Raw genomic sequence first — 21,298 nt, 5'->3', positions numbered from 1 at the left:
CAGCCTATAACCCTAACCATACACACACCCTGCAGCCTATAACCCTAACCATACACACACACACACCGCAGCCTATAACCCTAACCATACACACACACACCGCAGCCTATAACCCTAACCATACACACACACACCGCAGCCTATAACCCTAACCATACACACAACGCAGCCTATAACCCTAACCATACACACACCCTGCTGCCTATAACCCTAACCATACACACACACCCCGCAGCCTATAACCCTAACCATACACACACACCCCGCAGCCTATAACCCTAACCATACACACACCCCACAGCCTATGACACTAACTATACACACACACCCCACAGCCTATAACCCTAACCATACACACACCCGACAGCCTATAACCCTAACCGTACACCCCCCCCAGCCTATAACCCTAACCATACACACACACCCTGCAGCCTATAACCCTAACCATACACACACCCTGCAGCCTATAACCCTAACCACACACACCGCAGCCTATAACCCTAACCATACACACACACACACCGCAGCCTATAACCCTTTACCATACACACACCCCACAGCCTATAACCCTAACCATACACACCCCCCCCCAGCCTATAACCCTAACCATACACACACACACTGCAGCCTATAACCCTAACCATACACACACCCTGCAGCCTATAACCCTAACCATACACACCCCCCTCAGCCTATAACCCTAACCATACACACACCGCACAGCCTATAACCCTAACCATACACACACCCTGCAGCCTATAACCCTAACCATACACACACCCTGCAGCCTATAACCCTAACCATACACACACACCCTGCAGCCTATAACCCTAACCATACACACCCCCCTCAGCCTATAACCCTAACCATACACACACCCTGCAGCCTATAACCCTAACCATACACACCCCCCTCAGCCTATAACCCTAACCATACACACACCCTGCAGCCTATAACCCTAACCATACACACACCCTGCAGCCTTTAACCCTAACCATACACACCACCCACAGCCTATAACCCTAACCATACACACCACCCACAGCCTATAACCCTAACCATACACACAACGCAGCCTATAACCCTAACCATACACACACCCTGCAGCCTATAACCCTAACCATACACACACCCCGCAGCCTATAACCCTAACCATACACACACCCTGCAGCCTATAACCCTAACCATACACACAACCCGCAGCCTATAACCCTAACCATACACACACCCTGCAGCCTATAACCCTAACCATACACACACCCTGCAGCCTATAACCCTAACCATACACACAACCCGCAGCCTATAACCCTAACCATACACACAACCCGCAGCCTATAACCCTAACCATACACACACACCGCAGCCTATAACCCTAACCATACACACAACGCAGCCTATAACCCTTACCATACATACACCCAGCTCTTTTCCGACGGCTCAATCACCATCCTGCCTGAGCTTCAAGTGAGGTCTGCTGCTCCTATGTTCAATTCTTTTAATTAATTTGGACTCCAGCACCTTAAGTTCCATTGTTTTACAATTAATTACATGTGATTTATGTATATTTTTGTATATGATTTTATTATGTGTTTATAAAATATTTCTGTTATTTGAAATGAACTGAGACTTGTGTTATTATTGAAAAGGGGGACCTATATTACATTTAATTTTTAACTTTAATCAAAGGTATAATTGCTTATGCTGTGACAGCTTTCCAATTGTTATCTTTTATTTCTTACAAGCTGGTTTGCTTGTTGTCATATGCGGCTTTCCTTGGCTATTATTATTTTATTCAATATACTGTAGCACCAGAGGTATGGCGTGACTCACTGCCTCCCTCCCTTTTTTTTAGACTAAAATAGGTCACATTTCTCTTATTAGAATTTGATTGTACCCAAAAAACAAATGTTATCATTGCAGAAAGCCAAAATGGCTCCGGGAGGGCTGCTGCGCATGCACAGTCGTGTGTAGCTCCTCCCACGGTCCTTTGCAGGGAGGACCATGGGAGGAGGCACATGCGCAGCAGCCCCCCATCGACACTCCCTTTAACTCCGGCGATCCATTCTGGAGACCGCATCACTACCATGCCAGAAGAAGGAGGACAGGCTCTGTGTTCCTGCTCAGCATCTGCGGACACCGGAAACTCGCTGCTGGTGGGGAAACCATCAAGTTAGACAGAAGGAACAGATTGATCGCCATCCCCGGGAGGAACACTCAGCCTGGTGGAGTTCCATGACCTGGTAGGGTCAGCGTGTCATGTACAGGTAGGCATCATTGACTCTGGCACCTGTATCCTAACCCTGTACACACACACACACACACAGCCATATCCTATCCATACATTCATACATATGCGTGCACACACATATATGTAGCCTAACCCTATGCATCCATACATACATACTCACACACCCGCAGCTGATCCATGACCTGGTAGGGTCAGCGTGTCATGTATATCTAGGGATAGGCATCATTGACTCTGTGTATGTGTGTGCAGGGTTATAACACGGTTCCCAAACACACACACACCCATAGCCTATCCATATATGCACACACACACATGTAGCCTAACCCTATCCATACACACACACGTAGCCTAACAGTATCCATACAAACATAGCCTAACACCATCCACACACACATGTAGCCTACCCTATCTGCACACACGCCCATCCGCACACTCTATACACACACACACACCTGCAGCATAACCCTATCAATTCATAGACCCATAGCCTAACCCTGTCCATACAGACACACACACACACTCGCAGCCTAACCCTATCCATACATTTGTAATTTGTTCTCTGCCCCAGGCAAGGGGCGTGGTCTCATTAAAATGGGCGTGGCCTCACCGGAGAAGACTACCTTACAACCCAGTTTTTGGCCCTGCACTTACAGACCTTTGCCACCACAGGAAGAACATTTTTTTCACCATATTAAGCCCCATACAGTAATTTCCCCTGCACCATATGCCCCACACTGCAATGCCCGTGATACATTATGCCCTACAGTATAGCTTCTACACACTGGGTGTCATGCTCATTGCCAGGGGTTTCATGGGATGGGTGTCTTCATTGCCAGGGCTTCCATGCTCTGGGATGGGTGTCATACTCATTGCCAGGGGTTTGTAATGCTTGTAGCCAGTGGTAATGCTCGTTGACAAGGGTGTGTTATTGTTAAACATTTTAAAAAATCCAATGTTTATTCTTACAGTTAAATTTTACAATTCTGAATTTAAAAAAATAAATTGAAAAAAAGCTATGAAATTCCAAAGACAAAAAACCTTACGGTTTTACATGTCCCATTAAGGCTTCTTACACATGATCTGGCATTTCTGAAACCTGTTGTAACTCTTCCACTCAAACGCCAAAAAGCAATGAAATTCCGATCATTAAGGCTGACGCCTTAATGGACGTGTTCCTTGCGCAATACAGATATGGTACGCCATCACAGCCTGTGGGTAAGTGCAGATTCAGCACTCTCACAGAGTGAGATTGCTGTCACTCACACAATGGTGGAGCTGCTAATTCACAGATTTGTGTGCTCATTGGAATACACACATGCAGTCTATGCAACTGAAGGTCTGAGCAGTAAACAGAGCCATTAGGATGGGGTAAAAGTGGTGTTGATTGGGGTAGGAGGCAGTGTGGTGCAGATGGGGAGGAATAGAAATGCTTAGAAGGCAAAGCAGCGCTGATGGGGGACTAACGAAGCAGATGGGTGGAAAAGAGTGGCACAGATTGGGGAAGGTAAGGCAGAGTGATGCGATTGGGTGGGAAACAGAGGAGCAGTTGGAGGAAAGACAGCAGGGATGGGGGAGGGGGTTCGGAGCAAAGGGGATAAAGGGAAAACAGAGCAGTACAGATGGAGAGGGGAGACGGCAGTACAGATGGAAGGAAACTGTGTCATGCATGAGGCGGGCAGAGTGGCATGGATGGAGGGGGAGACAGAGTATCACTAATAGAGGGGAAGCCAGTGGCACAGGTAGAAGGAAACAATGGCATCTGTGTGGAAAGACAGGGCAGCGCAGATGGCGAAAGACACATTGGTGCAGATGAGGGAATACACACAGCAGTAGGTATCGGAGAAGACAGAGCAGCATGAAGGCGTATAGGAGAAGAAAGTGTAGATGCATAGTAGTTGGGAGTATTATAGTTTTTGCAATTATGAAAGATGTTTCTGGTAACTGTATGTGAATACTAAATGAAATGGAAATAGGTAGTGAGTGTGAAAGATGTTGGACCCTCAGTGGGATAGCTCTAGTAATAGTGTTTATTCTAGCACCCGCTATCTTTGAAAACCCATGCAGTTCCTCTACCCTGTCTGGGGTGTTGCTGTCTGCTGTAGTGTTTCTAGCACAGGTCTGGTTTGCAGTGCTGATATACAGATCACACTGTGCTAGAAGCACTACAGCAGACCGCTACACCCCAGACAGGGAAGAGGAACTGCATGGGTTTTCAAAGATGGCGGGTGCTAGAATGAACACTATAGTAATTCAGTGGGATAGACAGTTTTAGATGATTGTGGGTACTTATTAGGATGAGTGCGCCACATCACTGCTCAGACCTTCAGTTGCATAGACTGCATGTGTGTATTCCAATGAGCACACAAATCTGTGAATTAGCAGCTCCACCATTGTGTGAGTGACAGCAATCTCACTCTGTGAGAGTGCTGAATCTGCACTTACCCACAGGCTGTGATGGCGTACCATATCTGTATTGCGCAAGGAACACGTCCATTAAGGCGTCAGCCTTAATGATCGGAATTTCATTGCTTTTTGGCGTTTGAGTGGAAGAGTTACAACAGGTTTCAGAAATGCCAGATCATGTGTAAGAAGCCTTAATGGGACATGTAAAACCGTAAGGTTTTTTGTCTTTGGAATATATATATATATATATATATATATTTGCAAAAAAAAGATGGAGAAAAACGCACCAATGAGCCAGATATAAACAACACTTTTACTTGTACTTATGCTCACATACATAGGGGTTTAGAATCATATGCTTGCCAGCCACATATAACATCCGATATCTGCACGAGATGGTATGCCGGATACACAGGAAAGGAAGCCGCTCAGCCGCCGGCCAAGGACCCACGGACTCAGCGCTCACCACTCTCTGGACAACAGCCGCACATGCAGGATACACCGGTGGACAGATGGACGTCTCCACGTCGGACCAAGTTAGGGCGTGGCTAACTTGGTCCGACGTGGAGACGTCCATCTGTCCACCGGTGTATCCTGCATGTGCGGCTGTTGTCCAGAGAGTGGTGAGCGCTGAGTCCGTGGGTCCTTGGTCGGCGGCTGAGCGGCTTCCTTTCCTGTGTATCCGGCATACCATCTCGTGCAGATATCGGATGTTATATGTGGCTGGCAAGCATATGATTCTAAACCCCTATGTATGTGAGCATAAGTACAAGTAAAAGTGTTGTTTATATCTGGCTCATTGGTGCGTTTTTCTCCATCTTTTTTTGCAAGTATCTATCCTTGGATCTTTGGTAGGATCCGTTGAGAAAAACTGCACACATGGTGGAGATCATTGTGGACTTCATTCCTTCATACTAAGAACTTTTGCGCTGGGTATACCTTTTCCAATATATATATATATATACGGTATATATATATATATATATATATATATATATTCTGCCAGTGTGCCCTTAGTGCCTACTACCTAGTTTAAACTGCTGTTGAGTGCTGGCTGCTGCTGTGCTGCTGGGTGGGTACTGGGTAGTGCTGCTCTCCTGCTCAACTCCAGGCTCAACTCCAGGCTCCAGCCCAAGAGTAATCCTGTGAGCATGAAGCCTCTGTCTGGAGTCTGGACCACGGGAGCGGCTGCGTGCGCGCGCGCGCGCGCATGCGCACCAGCCCTCCCGCGGCCATTTCTACTGTGGCTGCACTTGAGGTCGGCCGCGGCCATCTTTCTTCAGGGCAAAATGCATGTAGATGCCGCGGCCGGCCCTGTAAAGGAGCGAGGGTGGCTTGTTAGAGCAGCAAGCCTGTCTGGACCATGGGAGCGGCTGCCTGCGCGCGCACATGCGCACCAGCCCTCCCACGGCCATTTTAACTGTGGCAGCAGTTGAGGCCGGCCGCGGCCATCTTTGATAAGGGGAAAATGCACGTAGATGCCGCGGTAAAGCCGCACGTAGATCCCTGTAAAGGAGGGAGACGGCCCCTTACACTGGTTTCCCGGTAGGCCAATCCGCCCCTGTGGGTAAGGTCAACAGTGAAAACGTGAAAAAAAAATTTCAGCCGAATGTCGACACAGTCAACATAAACACTGAAACGTAGCATCGCCTCCCCTCGCCATGCTTCGGGCTCAGTGCCTTGCTACGCTCAGCATACTATTTTATTCTCCCACCATTCCCTAGTGGATGGTAGGGCATGAAATATCATCTGTTGGCACATGTCGGCTCAAAAAAATAGTAAAAAAAAAACCATGTCGACCTTTTGACTGTCAAGTGTCAACCTTCCCCATGTCGACCTAATGACCATGTGGACTTTATGACCCTGTAGACCTAACCCTGTCAACCTAATAACCCTGTCGACGTAACCCATGTCGACCTAAAGTTCTGTCGACCTACCTGCATGTCGACCTAATGCTTGTCGACCTACTTGGTGGTGACCCAATGACCGTATCCTGGTGAAGAGACAAAGTGGAAATAAAGTGGAAGGTGATAACATACCAACTAATCAACTCCTAACCGTCATTTTTCAAAAATGGCTCGTGCATTATCACCTTCTACTTTATCTTGACTTTATCTCGTTACCAGGCTTAATACATCTGCCCCTCTATGCTTTTGGAAAACCTCCCCCCATAGTTCCTACCCATTTCTGAATTGCACAAGTAACCATGAACACGTTTTCTTGTAGCTTTTCCATCACTGCATTACATGAGCATCCATGTACCATTAGGGTTTACCAATAAAACATTTACCGGTAACCATTTCGAAAAAAATTGTGTCCCAAGTTTATATGGCAAGTAAAAATGTAATTTAAAAGGAAATGCAGAACATTTCAATCTATATTACTGCTGACTGACAGGATTTTTAAGGACACACAAGTAGATACGTTTCCTAGAATTACATAGAACATATTTATTTAGTTTTAGAAAACCACAAAACTCATCTTATTGAGCTGAGATCATACTTCAGAAGATCTGACCTTGCACAATTTCTGATACCATGAATAATTCCACTACACCGACCTCCTCAACCACAGCTTGTTCATTATTGACACAGTACAGTAAAATATTCATATTGGGAAACTCTTCCAATAAAATACAGCAATGTCTCTTGATGTGTTGTGGCTTACTGAACATTTTCAAGCTAATACCTGGATGTGACTGGCCAAAGGCGATGTAAGATTACTTTTATAATTAAAATGCCCTTCTCTTTAAAGGATATCTCTTGGACGAATAAGACAGGAGGAGGACAGGAATCATCTGCCCCAGACATGCGGCTTTAAGCTAATAAAGTGTATTAGTATAATCCCATAGCAGATACAACAGAATTTTAGCTGCACAGAAACTTGGCATTTGCATTATTTAACTAAATATATCTTGACTGCCTGTCCTGTCACTTTCACTCAGAATATATTATAGCTATCAGCCAAGATCTGTAACCATACAAATGAAGGAACATTTGCACAGAAATCTGTACTCGCCAAAATTGAGAAATAAATGTCTGAATAAAGTAAATTGTAGAATGATAAACTAATTCATATCAGCAACACAAATGCACATAGACATGTTGAGGATAGAATCAGAAATTGGATATTAATAAATATATTCAAATTACTGTAAGGTCACAAATATCTATGCCAAGCTTGCTATTGTGAGGTAATATTCATTTGGGCTCTTTTGATGTTACGGTATGTCATACTAGCCTATCCTCCCAGAAGCTGCCGGAGGCTCGTGGCTTTCCGTGTAGTCCCCCAATGTGGCTCACCCGCATCCTGTTGCCACTTGGAAGTTACTCACCAGCAATTGTAGAAGCCGGGGGAAGGGGTGGGGCTAAATGAGTGCAACACATCATTTACCTCCATCACTCACCGCAGAACCGTGAATTGCATGTACTTCCCTATGGTGAGGTGGTCTCTTCTCCAGGCTTCTCCTGAACAGGAGACTTCCATGTAGGTAAGTATGTATTATGGGCCATACCATGCAGGAGTTCTGTTTTGCATGCAGATAAAATACTGCCTGCTACTGCATGTGCCATAGGATTCACATATAGGCAGGGCCGGCGCCACCACTAGGCAGCTTTAGGCCACTGGAGGGTGGTACTGAGCCGCCAGGTGCCATAGAAATCAGAGGCTGCCAAGGACGGTACTCATACCAGCACGGTGCAGGGTCACTGAGCGGGGAGCAGGTGAATGAGTGAAATGCCCCCCCCCCCAGGTCATCAGCGGCAATTCATTGCTCCCCCAGCTAGCCAATCATCGTGCGGCAACCAGCGGTGGGCAGCGTGAGTGGGGGGAGGGAATCAGCCTGGGGCGCAGACGGGGCTTGCACTGGCCCTGCATATAGGGCAGTTTTATTTGCACACCGGTAAGAACCACCAGTATTTCAGTCACTGTCCACATATTTTAAATTTGCCATTTCCAGGCCAGCTGGGGGGGGGGGGGGGTATAAGTAGTTTTCATGTGTCAAGGTTTTTATGTTGACTGCTTGTGTGGGGTGTGTGGGGTGGTTGGGGTGGGATCTTTTACTATACTGCTGCCTACTCTAATACTATCAAATCTGAAGTGAAATCTCTATGTACAGTACATGTTAAAATATTTTGAACTTTAGTAAGATGAGACATATTAGTAAGATTATTTATATCAGGGATGGGGAACCTTTGGCCCTCCAGCTGTTGTTAAACTACACATCCCAGCATGCCCCGCAACAGTTTTAGCATGACCATATAGCAAAACTTGTACCAGTGCATGCTGGAAAGTGTAGTTCAACAACAGCTGGAGGGCCAAAGGTTCCCCATCTATGATTTGTATAAATAGCAAGCACAGTGACACAGTGGCTAGCAGTGCTGCCTGACTGGATTGTGGCCAAACTTTCCATCCTGACAAGTGAGTTATTTGCATAGAGTTTGTATCTTCCCCCTTCGCATGTTTATTTTTTTAAACAACAGTATTATTTTCTTTTTTAGAAGTACACAAACAAAACTAAATTAAACTATACAGAGTACCCACATAATTAAATTGTATAAACAGCCCAAGATTCATCAGCTATTTGCAAACATTTAAATAATAAAACACAAAGGGGCAGATTTATTAATCTTGGAGAAGAGATAAACTGGAGATAAAGCGGAGAAAAGGTAAAAGGAGATAAAGCACCAGCCAATCAGCTGTGTTTGAAAAAGACAGTTGGGAGCTGATTGGCTGGTGCTTTATCTCCTTTTACCTTTTCTCCGCTTTATCTCCAGTTTATCTCTTCTCCAAGCTTAGTAAATCTGCCCCAAAGTAGGGAATAAAACCCAACACTAATAAATAACAAATAACGATGGAAAGAGAAAATGGAAAAAGAGATAACAAAAATTAAAAATTAAAAACTGTAAGGAAAGGGGAAATTGGAACTTAGCAGAAACCACTGATGACTGGAAAATATACCATGAGGACCAAACCCTGTGAAAAGTTGGCCACAAAATGAACAAGGGCCACCAATTAATATTCCATAGGAGACTTCTAGTTCTTAACTTCAGTATTAAAGATATGGCAGCATTACAAATATGAACCACCATTTAACCACCATCAAAAGGTTGACACATGACAGTTGACATTCATTGGGTGGACATGGTCAAAAGGTTGACAGGACAAAGATTGACATGGAAAAAGTTAAACATGAGTTTTTCACATTATATGGTGTCTATGTCGCCATAGGTAATACAGCCCCTATAAGAGGCAATATGACTGTGTGGCACATAATATGGTAAAAGGAGCATACCTGTGGGGACAAAATATGGTGGTGTAAGGGGCATTTCTTTGGGTGCATAATATGGTGCAAGGGACATTGGGCCTGATTCAGATCCGTTCGGTACTGCGTGCATTCGCACGCAGTACCGATGTTGTGCATCTGCGCATGCGCAGGCGGTATCTGCGCATGTGCAGGCATATGGTGCATGCACCCACGCCGACCTTTCGGGTCGCCGGGTGCACGCACCCATGCCGGCGTATGGGGGGGGCGGAGAGGGGCGGGGGGCACCGGCCTGCCTCATTACCATATGGGAACGCCCAGAGTTCCATGGGCGTTCCCATGAGAACGCTGGGTGTTCTCATGGTAATGAGGCAGTGACGCGGGTGTGGGGGGCGGGTAGCTGACATCACCGGATGTCAGCTGCCCGGCCATGTCCACGCCAGCGTGCATGCAACTGAAAAGTCACTTATATATGCGTGCACGCTAAACATCATTCGATGGTCGGTGACCATCGAAAGATGTGGGCGGTTACCCGAGCCATGCGAATGGATGTTTATGCAAAACATACATTCGCAGCTGTTCGGGCGAAGCCGCACTTTGAGGGGGCGGCAGGTGGGCGGTCGTTCGCCGGGCGCAGCCTTGCGAATCAACCTGAATAACCCCCATTATCTTGTGGGGCATAATATGGTGAAAGGGGATCTACTGTGTGTGGCATAATATGGTGTAAGGGGCACCTTTGTTTTGGTGTAAGGTAGTATTTTCCTGCAAGGCCACACCCCCCTTTTTAGAAAGGTCACACCAGTTTTATCAAGGTCACACCCCTTTTTGGCACAAATAAATATTACATTTTTAGCACTGGCCATATGTTTATGAAGAGACTACAAAGCCGGGGTTGGCCATCATGTTTGTATGTGTTTCCTCCCACTGTAAAATACATACTGAATATTGTTTGCGTTGTTATTGCTTGTGTAATTGATTAGTTAGAGTTCCACAAGGACAAGGACCGATGTGAATGAGTAAATTGTATCTTTATTGCACTATAATGTCGTGAAGCTTATTCCTTTTTGGTTTTAAAGAAATAATTAATTTGGGCCCAATGAAATATTTTGTGATTTGTTGCTATTTTTGTTTGTTTGTTTGTTGATTTCTAAACACGACAAACACAGATGTGAGCAAGTCTTTTATATTGTGGCAAATATTCTCACATTGTCAGTGTTCATCTAGTCTACTGATGCCACAGTGCCTTGCTGTCTCCTGGCACCCATGACAACCAGTTTTCAATGTGAGTACTAAAGCAGAAGAGAATTTACAATAATGTCACATTTGCTGTATATTATTCTAGAGCTCTGGGACAGAAGATAGGTACAGCACTGAAATAATGTTCTGAAATTATAATATATATAATCATCTTTATGACATGCTGTAGCCTACTGTAACTTGACTGTGGTGTTTTGTTAATGCTCTTGATATCTTTATTCATGATAGAAGTAGAAGGTGATATCTAATATAAATGGAACACGTCACGTGTTATATTAGTGTTGTATATACTAATTGTGTTCACTTACAGTACAATAACAACAGGTGCCTGTATTGCCAGAGTACAAGATACAAGGGCTGGTGCAGACTCGTTTGGTCAGGTCTGAATTCGTCCCCTTCCCCAATGTTTGGGGTCTGCGTATGCGCAAACCTTGGGAGCCATTCGCTGGAAGAGGGGATGGAATGGGGCGGGCAGTTTGACAGCAGCAGGGGAACACTAAGGGCAAAATTTGCTAAAATGGGAATAAGACTTCACATGTGATGTTGCTATGGGCAACCAATCAGAAGCTACTTCTTATTTATTTAGCACCATCTAGAAGATAGTAGACACAATCTAACTGGTTGCCCATAGCAACATCACATGTGAAGACTATTTCCCATCTTAGTACATTTCCCACTATAGGTGTCTCCATAAAAACGCTTGCTGTTCCACTGGGAGTGCAAGCGTATCGATGCCTGCTCGGGGTGAATGGCTGACATCACATGACTTCAGCGCCTTTTCCGCGATTGGGAGAGAGAAATCATGTGATGACGTGCGACCATCCAATGAGTTCCCTACCGTTCAACTGCATGCGAGGGGATGTGTTAGGACAAACGCAGTCTAGCAAACAGGCCTGAATCAGGCCCATAGTACAATTAGTTTGCGGCAATAAGAGCAGCTTGTGAATGGGTGTTAAATTGTTAATGCAATTCATACTCATACTGTACCTCCCAACATTGCAGAGCTGTATGGAGGGATGAGAAGATACATACTGTATGTAAAAGTATAATAATAAAAAAAAAACACAGTTGCTGATTACATAGAAGTAGCCAATCCATTAACAGCTCCTGGTGTTAGCACAGAGCTGATGTGGCCTAATGGTTAAGGTTGCCATACACAAGGCCACCTTGTCCTAAAGACAAGTCGCACCTGAATTCCCCAGCAGCGCCCCATGAGGGCTCATATATACGATTTAGAACTTGATTGTCATTTTGTAAATGGGATAAATCGCATGCGACTATTCAATTACCCCCGATCAGAAAAATACACCTGAGGACTTTTCACCGGTAATTCTCTCTTGGGCCATTGCCTTTGAAGGCTGTCCTAGGTTTATAATGAAATGTACTTTTGTATATGTCCCTCAGAACTTACCCTTCCCTTTTACATTGGTTGACAGACTGTGTGACCTGTATTGTTATCTGCTGGTACAAAAAAGTTAAAAAAATGTTTTGTGGAATTATGTAGAAGCTAATTGGTTGCTATAGGCAACTGCTCCACTGGTATACTTCTGGCACACTTCGTCATCAATAATAAATATACCTTATAGAAGGCAACTACTGACAGTATATCTAAAAATATCCCTTTTTGGCACATAAACAACATGTTTCTTTAAAGAAACAATGTAGGAGGCTCTTGCTTATTCCACTGCAACAATGTACTTCATAATTTGATGACCCCTTTATCCCTGTCACATGCCGGCTGTGTACAGTGCAGGAGAGACCAATAATTTGATCATGATGCCACGCCCCCTACCTGCTGACCAGCGACCATTATATGATTTCACTTCCTACCAAGGGGATCCGGTGGCGGGGGTTCAGCTTGGTGGCGTGCTGTGTTTCTGGGCTCGCTAGGCAGCGCATAAACACTGCTTAGCGCACCAACCTGAATCAGGCCCTACGTCATGTTCTTGCTGTCTTTTTATATTTTTGAACCAACATTTTTGTGTTACAAGTTGTTCTCTTTTATACATTCCTGCATAAATGTGGTAATGAGTGTTGCAGTACAGACATCCTAAGAAGCAATTTTGAAGTCTTCTGGTTATTTCTAAGGAGGTAAACTATTCAGTCACACATGAAATGCAAAACGGTACAGCCACTGCTTTACTTGTCAAAACATCTGTCACGTAAGACATGCAATAAAGATGAGATCGGGGCATTAGAGTGATGAGGAGTGACACAGACGCAGTGTTTGGGGCTGTTGTCTCACCAGCTGTGCTCTGGTTATACAGTCAGTTTGTTCTTTGCTTTCCTCTTCCCTCTCCCATTTCTGTGGAGATGAAGATAATATGTACAAAATGGAGGGGAGGTGGGGGGGGGTTTCTGCATTTGATAAATGACTATAATTACTACCATTAGCTGACATGTACGTTGGAGCAGAGTCTGGTAATATATCTCAGTGCTGAAACAGACCTGCATCTCTTTAGCTCAGCCTATATATATATGGGTTTGTCATGATGATTATTGGTTTACGATAGAAGAGTTCTTACAGACTGCTAATAAATATCCTCTAAACATAAATCGCCCTCGTTGCTCTATTTATATATTATTGTTATTGTTACTATTAATAATGTTAGGAATAGTATAATTACAGTACAGTACATCAGATCACACAATATTTAATCTGGAGAGTTTACAGTCTATGGGGGTGATTCTGGTTAGCTCAATAAACTGCGAAGCTCGCAGTTTACTGAGAGCCTTTGATGCCACCCTGCCTCCCCGCCGCTAAATCCCCACGTAAACATGCGAGGGGATGTGTAATGAAGACACACCCCCTCGCATGTCTCCGACCATTGAATGATTTCTCCTAGCTTAACAATAAAAAGTTTTATTTGCAGACGGGGCCCAGGTACCAATGGGAACGCCCATAGAATGCTGGGCATTCCCATTGGTGATCCCCGTCCCTGGTGCCGTCTGTCCCTGGCCTGCCCCGATGTATGCTAATGGCCATTTGCAAAGGAGGCCTGCCCATGCGCATTACAGACCATGCGCATGCGCAATCCCAAAAACATTGGGACAGGGCCAAACTCGCAGTGCTGCGAGTCAATCAAAATCACCCTCTATGTTCCCAATCATATGTACACACATACATGCTAGGTTTCATTTTTGTTAGAAGCTTATTAACCTACCAGTATGTTTTTTGACCTATGAGAGGAAAACAGAAAATCCATGCAAAAAAATACAGGCGTAATCTACAAACCACACACAGATAGTCACCAACTCATGACTTCAGTGGTGTAGTAATGCAGTAATGCTAACCACTATGTCACTGTGCTGCCTAGATTGCTTGTGTTGCCCAATCCTTGCTCTCAATGTGTTCAGTCCACCCAACTGAGCACATTGGTAAGCACTGACTCTGGACAATCTCACAACAATGGTAAAATATCGGGAGGTACTGTATATATTATTGACTACAACATATAAAATGTAACCGTTTTAAATTTGCAGAGTTAAAGTGACATCATTTCAACAACATGTTGGAATACATAAATGGCCTGATACAGTTGAAGTATTTTGCGTGTTTTACTTCAAAATTTTGTGCCGGGAAAACAGAAACCCATAAGCAGAGCTGTACACATCTTGCAATGCAGTTGGCTGTATGTGTATGCCTTCTTTGCTGATAGTCACCATCAGTGCGCACTTGCATTCAGCTCTGCATAGCCCGTAGTTCCCCCACACAACCTCGCTGAGGTTTTGGCAGTGTGACAACATCCCATTGCATCCAATTCCACCTCTTCTGTCGTAAGATGTGATCAAAATACACATTGTTCTTGTGCGCACTAAGGCCTGATCGCAGGACACATTTTTTTCTCACAATGGGCAAAACCATGTGCACTGCAGGTGGGGCAGATGTAACATGTGCATAGAGAGTTAGATTTGGGAGTAGTTATTTTGTTTCTGTGCAGGGTAAGTTCTGCATTATTTTTTACACTGCAGTTTAGATTTCAGAAACAGAACAGAAGTGTGTTCAATATCAGGACCAAAGTGTGTCATTGTTTTTCATTGGCATATATATTATGAGTGCACCCATGTAAGTATAATCACGCCTCCAAAGACCTGCAGCAGCTGACAGAATAGACAGAAATCACCGGGAAAATGGCTTGGTGGCCATTTTTCCAGAGACTCGCACTTGCACGGTAGACTCTCATTGAGCCAGTGCTGCCAGACAGGAGGTGGTTTGATTACATCCTGCACACAGGCCTTTTCCTCTCACAGACAGCTCCTGAATTATTCCATTCATTTTTGGCAGCCTAATGTAAAATCATAGTTTTTTTATGAATTAACTGAAGCATAATTATGCAATTACTAAATTTCCTCTAGAGTGAATGTGATAGAACCTAGAGCAGTGACAACAACAGGTGGCCCTAGGGTCACATTCAGGACACTGTGACGTCAACCACCGCTTATTCCTGCTCTATTGCCAGACTTTTTGTTATACAACTTGACTAGATAAAACTAGAAAATCAGGCGCTGATTTGCATATAAATGGGTATAAAATACTGTTGTATATATTAAATAAATCTAATTTTTGCTGAGCTGCAGTTCTTTTTAGCTGTATCAGTGTAATACAGCAAACTGTTACTTTAAACTAAGCCCACATATATGAGGATTAGGTAGAAAAATACACCAACTAATTAGCTTAATGATCAGCCTGGACGACCACCATTTCACATGCAAATAACTATAGACAAATTCTATTTATAAATATACTATTTTATTGGAAAATGTCGGTTGTTTTGGTGGCTACTTTATTTGTAGAAAACAATAATAATTAATAAAACATAAAATAAATAAAAACTTTTTGGTCATAAAACTTTTTATTACTCTTTTAGTAATACTTCTATAATTTTTATTGAAGTATATGTGTCCGTTATCCAGTTTAGGCAAAGGAACACATTCCAATTAATTGGGTTGATCTCAAGGAGATAATCAACTACAAGTAATATGTCCCGTTCACATAAATAGTTCAGTCAGATGCTTACCCGCTAGTGGATGTAAGTTTGCTGATCCCCAGTAAGTCTGTATAACAGTGGTGATGTATGACCACTATTCTGAAACTTGGCCCCGGGAGCTAACGCCATATTTAGATTACATTAGTAAATTGTAGCCTATGGGCTACACTCCACAGCCTTTTTGGGAAAATAATCAATTGGTTCTCTCCCCACTTCTACCACTTGTGTATGTGTAGCTCACCAAACTAGAAGTTAAAAATTCAACTTTTATTCAATCCATTAAAATATTGAACTTAGGTCGACGTTTCGGTCCGCATTTCAGACCTTTTTCAAGACAAGTAGCAAGACAATATGAGATCTTTCTCCAACAGAGACTCTGTTGGAGAAAGATCTCATATTGTCTTGCTACTTGTCTTGAAAAAGGTCTGAAATGCGGACCAAAACGTCGACCTTAGTTTAATATTTTAATGGATTGAATAAAAGTTGAATTTTTTACCGGCGAAATGGTGAGTGCCCTCCTTCAAAAATATTGTGTTGTGGTTCTATGCCTTGGAGTGAGCACAATCTGGATGAATCATTAAATTGTGTGCGGATTCCTTGCATATATATATATATATATATATATATATATATATATCTATAGATATATATATATATATCTATAGATATATATATATAGATAGATAGATAGATAGATAGATATAAAGATGGGGTACCCCTTCAATGCGCAATTTTACGTCTGCAACGTCTGCAACTCTATTTGTCCCCCCCTGTCAGTGGGGGAAGGGAGGTAAAAAATGGAAAGCAGAAATAGAGTGCGCCAATATTTAACTCTTCACAACCAATAATGAATAAAACTGTAATGATTTACAGACACAAATAACAGTTTTGACAATTTAATACACAATAAAATAATCATTTGTTTGAAGTTCGTCAATTTCATGTGACACAAAGAAACACCCAACGCGTTTTGTCGAAATGACTTCCTCAGGGGTGACTTTCTAGGTGGTGAAATAGCAGATAGTTTTACATACCGATTTTCAATAAAAAATTAAATAAACTCAGCAGAGGGACAGATCGCCTTTTCTCAAACATGCCCAAAAAGTTTAACACATACCCACATGTTGTATTATGAAGGTGCATTTTCATATTCATAATATAACAGGACAGCAATATACATCAATTTGACAATTCTAAATGGTGTCTGAACAATACTGTATCCTTTATACAGATGGTTACAATTGTATCACTGATCTGTCTATACAGGCTAATACCATCTTTAAGGATATGTCCCATAAAAATAATTAAATCATTTATACAAATAGATTACATGCCATGGACTCATGGAGAAAGTCTAAAAAAATCACATACCTTTAGTGGGGTAAATGGAACACGGGGTCTATCATCCACTGCAGATGACAGCCACAGTGAACTGACTGGGTTTAAATAGCTGTAGCTATCTTATGTCACTTCCTGTGGGTGTGGATAAGATGCACCATTAATCATTGTCACATTGGCAGATAGGTGAAGCTGCAGCACTACCCCACTCCCATGCACAAAACCATTACCAAAAAAAAAAATTGTTTAAAAAATTCATGCCAACCACAGGGGGCCCCTAGATAGAGGAGGCTCAGGGGTACTGCATGTTTAAAATTTATTAAGCAGATTTCACCCACAAATTATGTGTAGACAGTAGTCCGCATGATTTCAGAAACCTGTATATATAAGCAGAGCCTAAGGTTGGAAATAATGGACTTTGCAGATCGTTTTTCCCTTTAGTCTTAAAATGGATTGCAGTTGGGGCCAATTTCTCAGCTCCAAATAGCTTAGCTTCCAGAGTTGGCCCCATTTACTTATGGCATTAGCTTCTTTGTCACTGGTTATACTATAAAGGTATGAAAACCACTGTGGGGCCTTCTGATCCCTCCCAGGCTGCCCCTGTTATTCTCCCCTTCCAACCTTTGCATCTTGCTTCTGCATGTTCGTAGTATCCTAGTTTTATTTATTTATTAACAGTTTCTTATATAGCGCACACATATTCTGCAGCGCTTTACAGAGAATTTTTGAACATCAGTCCGTGCCCCAGTGAAGCTTACAATCTATATTCCCTACCACATGTACACGCACACACAGACCATCTATATTTTTGGATTGTGGGAGGAAACCGCAGCACCCAGAGTAAACCCAAGAAAGTACGGGGAGAATATACAAACTCTGCACAGTTAGAGCCATGGTGGGTAACGAACCCATGACCTCAGCGCTGTGAGGCAGTAATGCTAACCATTACACCATCCGTGATGCCATAAAAATGGTGTTTATCCCTTTACTGTCAACAGGATGTTGTCCTGGAAATATTTTCTATGGTAAATAACCCCAAACAGTTATTTCTTATTGCCACGATAGACACCAATAAGGAACTCCCAATGTTACCAATGATAGTTACCTGAAAGCTCACTCTGCCAGACATATGTAAGGCAGCATGGTGGCACACAAGTTAGCATTGCACTGGGATCATGGATAAAATCATGGCTGTCTGACTGTTTTCTACATATTTGCATGGGTTTCTTCAACGTGCTCCGGTTTATTCCCAAACGCCAAAGACTGTACTGTGCTGACAGTGTGTGACAGGTTAACTGACTCCTGTCATAAATGAATCCCAGTTTAGGTGTGTTCCTGTAATGTAACATCTGCTATGGTAGGGCTATGAACAATGACATATTGTCTTTATAGCATTGCAGATATGTTGGGCACTATAAATATAATAGCATTGTAATTAGAGATGTGCACCGGCCACTTTTCGGGTTTTGGGTTTTGGGTTCTGATTACCTTGAGGTTTTGGGTTCTAATGGGTTTTGGCAAAACACCTCCTAAGTGTTTTGTGTTTGGATTTATTTGGGTTTTGGGTTCTGATTTTTTTGTTAAAAAAGCCTAAAAACAGCAAAAATTGCAGAGTTTTGTGTTTTTTTTGCTCCTACACTATATTGACCTCAATAACATTCATTTACACTCATTTCCAGTGTATTCTGAACACCTCACACCTCACAATATTGTTTTTATTGCCAAAGTTTGCACTGAGGTAGCTGGATAACTATGCTAAGCCACACAAGTGTGCGGCACAAACACGTGGCTCATGTAAGAGTGGCACTGCAGCGGCAGACATGATGGCAGTTTAAAAAAATAGGCCCATAAAAGATACCTATCTGGCTTGATCATGCACTGTTTACCATGTGCAGCCAAGGAGCGGTGGGCATTTTGTGCAGCACAGAGTTTGTCTGCAAGTGTGTAACTGTTTCGATCACTTTAACATCCAACAAGACCCCTATCTGGCTTGATTGTGTGATAATGTAATCTGATTGTTTAATTTTGTGATTATTATTCATTTATTATTACCAGTCGTCTCTTAAATCATTGCCTAATGGGTGTAGGGGAGTGGGCTAATCAATTTTAAGGTGGCAGATGGAAGATGTAATGTAATGTAAACCATCACTAGCATTGGTTGCAGCAGTGGCAGTAACTAACGGACCCGGCTGTGCAGATAAGGAGGAAGCTGACAGCTATGATGTCAAAGGGAGAGCCAGCGAACTGTTGCTCCATGCAGCGCTGGAAAACTTCGCTGCCCGTGGTGATGCCATAGGGCATGCGTAACCATCACTAGCATTGGTTGCAGCAGTGGCAGTAACTAATGGACCCGGCTGTGCAGATAAGGAGGATGCAGACAGCGATGATGTCAAAGGGAGAGCCAGCGAACTGTTGCTCCATGCAGCGCTGGAAAACTTCGCTGCCCGTGGTGATGCCATAGGGCATGCGTAGGAAGACGTAGCACCCAATAGGGGTCATGAAGGCAGTAAGCATGGAAGAGGCTCTGTCCAGAGGGATCTGCCAAAACCCACACTTGGCAGAGAGGGACATTGCCGCCCATCTGGGAGTCACCCAGAGGACCACACAGCACCCAAGACAGGCAGTGGCCAGCCAGGAGTCGTGACCAGCAGGAGCTGGCAACTGCAGCTGATTGTTCAGGTACTGGGGTGTTGGATACCCCCACTAACAGGACTGCCTGTTTGCCTCTGATACAGGAGATTGCCCTAAGGGATGGGAATCTGCCTGCCCCTCTTAGAGAGGATTTTTGATCACTTTTGTTATACATAAAAGTAGTGTGCACACTAAGTTATGGCCTAATCACCTTGTGAGGATTTCCTTCGCGGGACCGTTATTCAAATTCAGGAACTGTGTTGTTTTGCACCAGGGACTACCGCGCAGTGTATATAGGGTGCATAGCGCCACTTGGCGGACATGTTGTGACGTAATATTATTCTGTCATATTGTTATTGTTGTGATGTAATTTATTGCGTAATCGTTCTCTCTTTAATCTGGTCATTGATTAGTTATAGCTTTAATTACTGAATGATATAAAGTGACTGTTTTGCATAAGTACGTGAGTGTATTGCAGCAACCCATTTACATATCTCCTTTAAATAAATATTTGTTGCTGCTAGCCGTAGTAGCCTTGTCTTTTGTGGGTTCTCCTTGGGTTGTGCCATTCCCTGCCACAGGTTCTCCGGAAGAAGCCGTGAGGAATCCAGAAGCTGCCGCCGTAATCAGCTCCAGATTCAGGTACTATTTTGCACCACACCGTTACAGGGGCACTGGCACAGGAGCGCAAAAGGAGAGGTCAGAGGTGAAATGAAACTGTGCCGGAGGAGGGTTTGCAGCAGCGTGAGAGAGGATGACACGTGCTTAGAGAGAGAAGACAGGCTGGGCACCCTAAAGATCCACAGAGAGGAGAGCAGCAGAGTGCGCAGCCTGGAAGCGTGCAGAAGTGAGACCCGCTAGAGAGGAGAGAGCCGGGCAGCGTTTCCTCCTTTAAATAAATATTTGTTGCTGCTAGCCGTAGTAGCCTTGTCTTTTGTGGGTTCTCCTTGGGTTGTGCCATTCCCTGCCACAGGTTCTCCGGAAGAAGCCGTGAGGAATCCAGAAGCTGCCGCCGTAATCAGCTCCAGATTCAGGTACTATTTTGCACCACACCGTTACAGGGGCACTGGCACAGGAGCGCAAAAGGAGAGGTCAGAGGTGAAATGAAACTGTGCCGGAGGAGGGTTTGCAGCAGCGTGAGAGAGGATGACACGTGCTTAGAGAGAGAAG

At 43.8% G+C, this 21,298-nt stretch overlaps 1 protein-coding gene across 1 annotated transcript in view; it reads left to right on the top strand.

Annotated features, from left to right (window-relative positions):
- The window catches only part of DCX (doublecortin), a 164,277-nt gene that overhangs the window by 90,619 nt on the left and 52,360 nt on the right, over positions 1 to 21,298 (top strand). The window lies entirely within an intron of this gene.

Source organism: Crinia signifera, chromosome 9 (assembly GCF_055691185.1).
Source record: "Crinia signifera chromosome 9, ASM5569118v1, whole genome shotgun sequence".
NCBI classification, from domain to species: Eukaryota; Metazoa; Chordata; class Amphibia; order Anura; family Myobatrachidae; genus Crinia; species Crinia signifera.
Note: the sequence above shows the minus strand (reverse complement) of the source record. Positions and strands in the feature narration are given on the sequence as shown.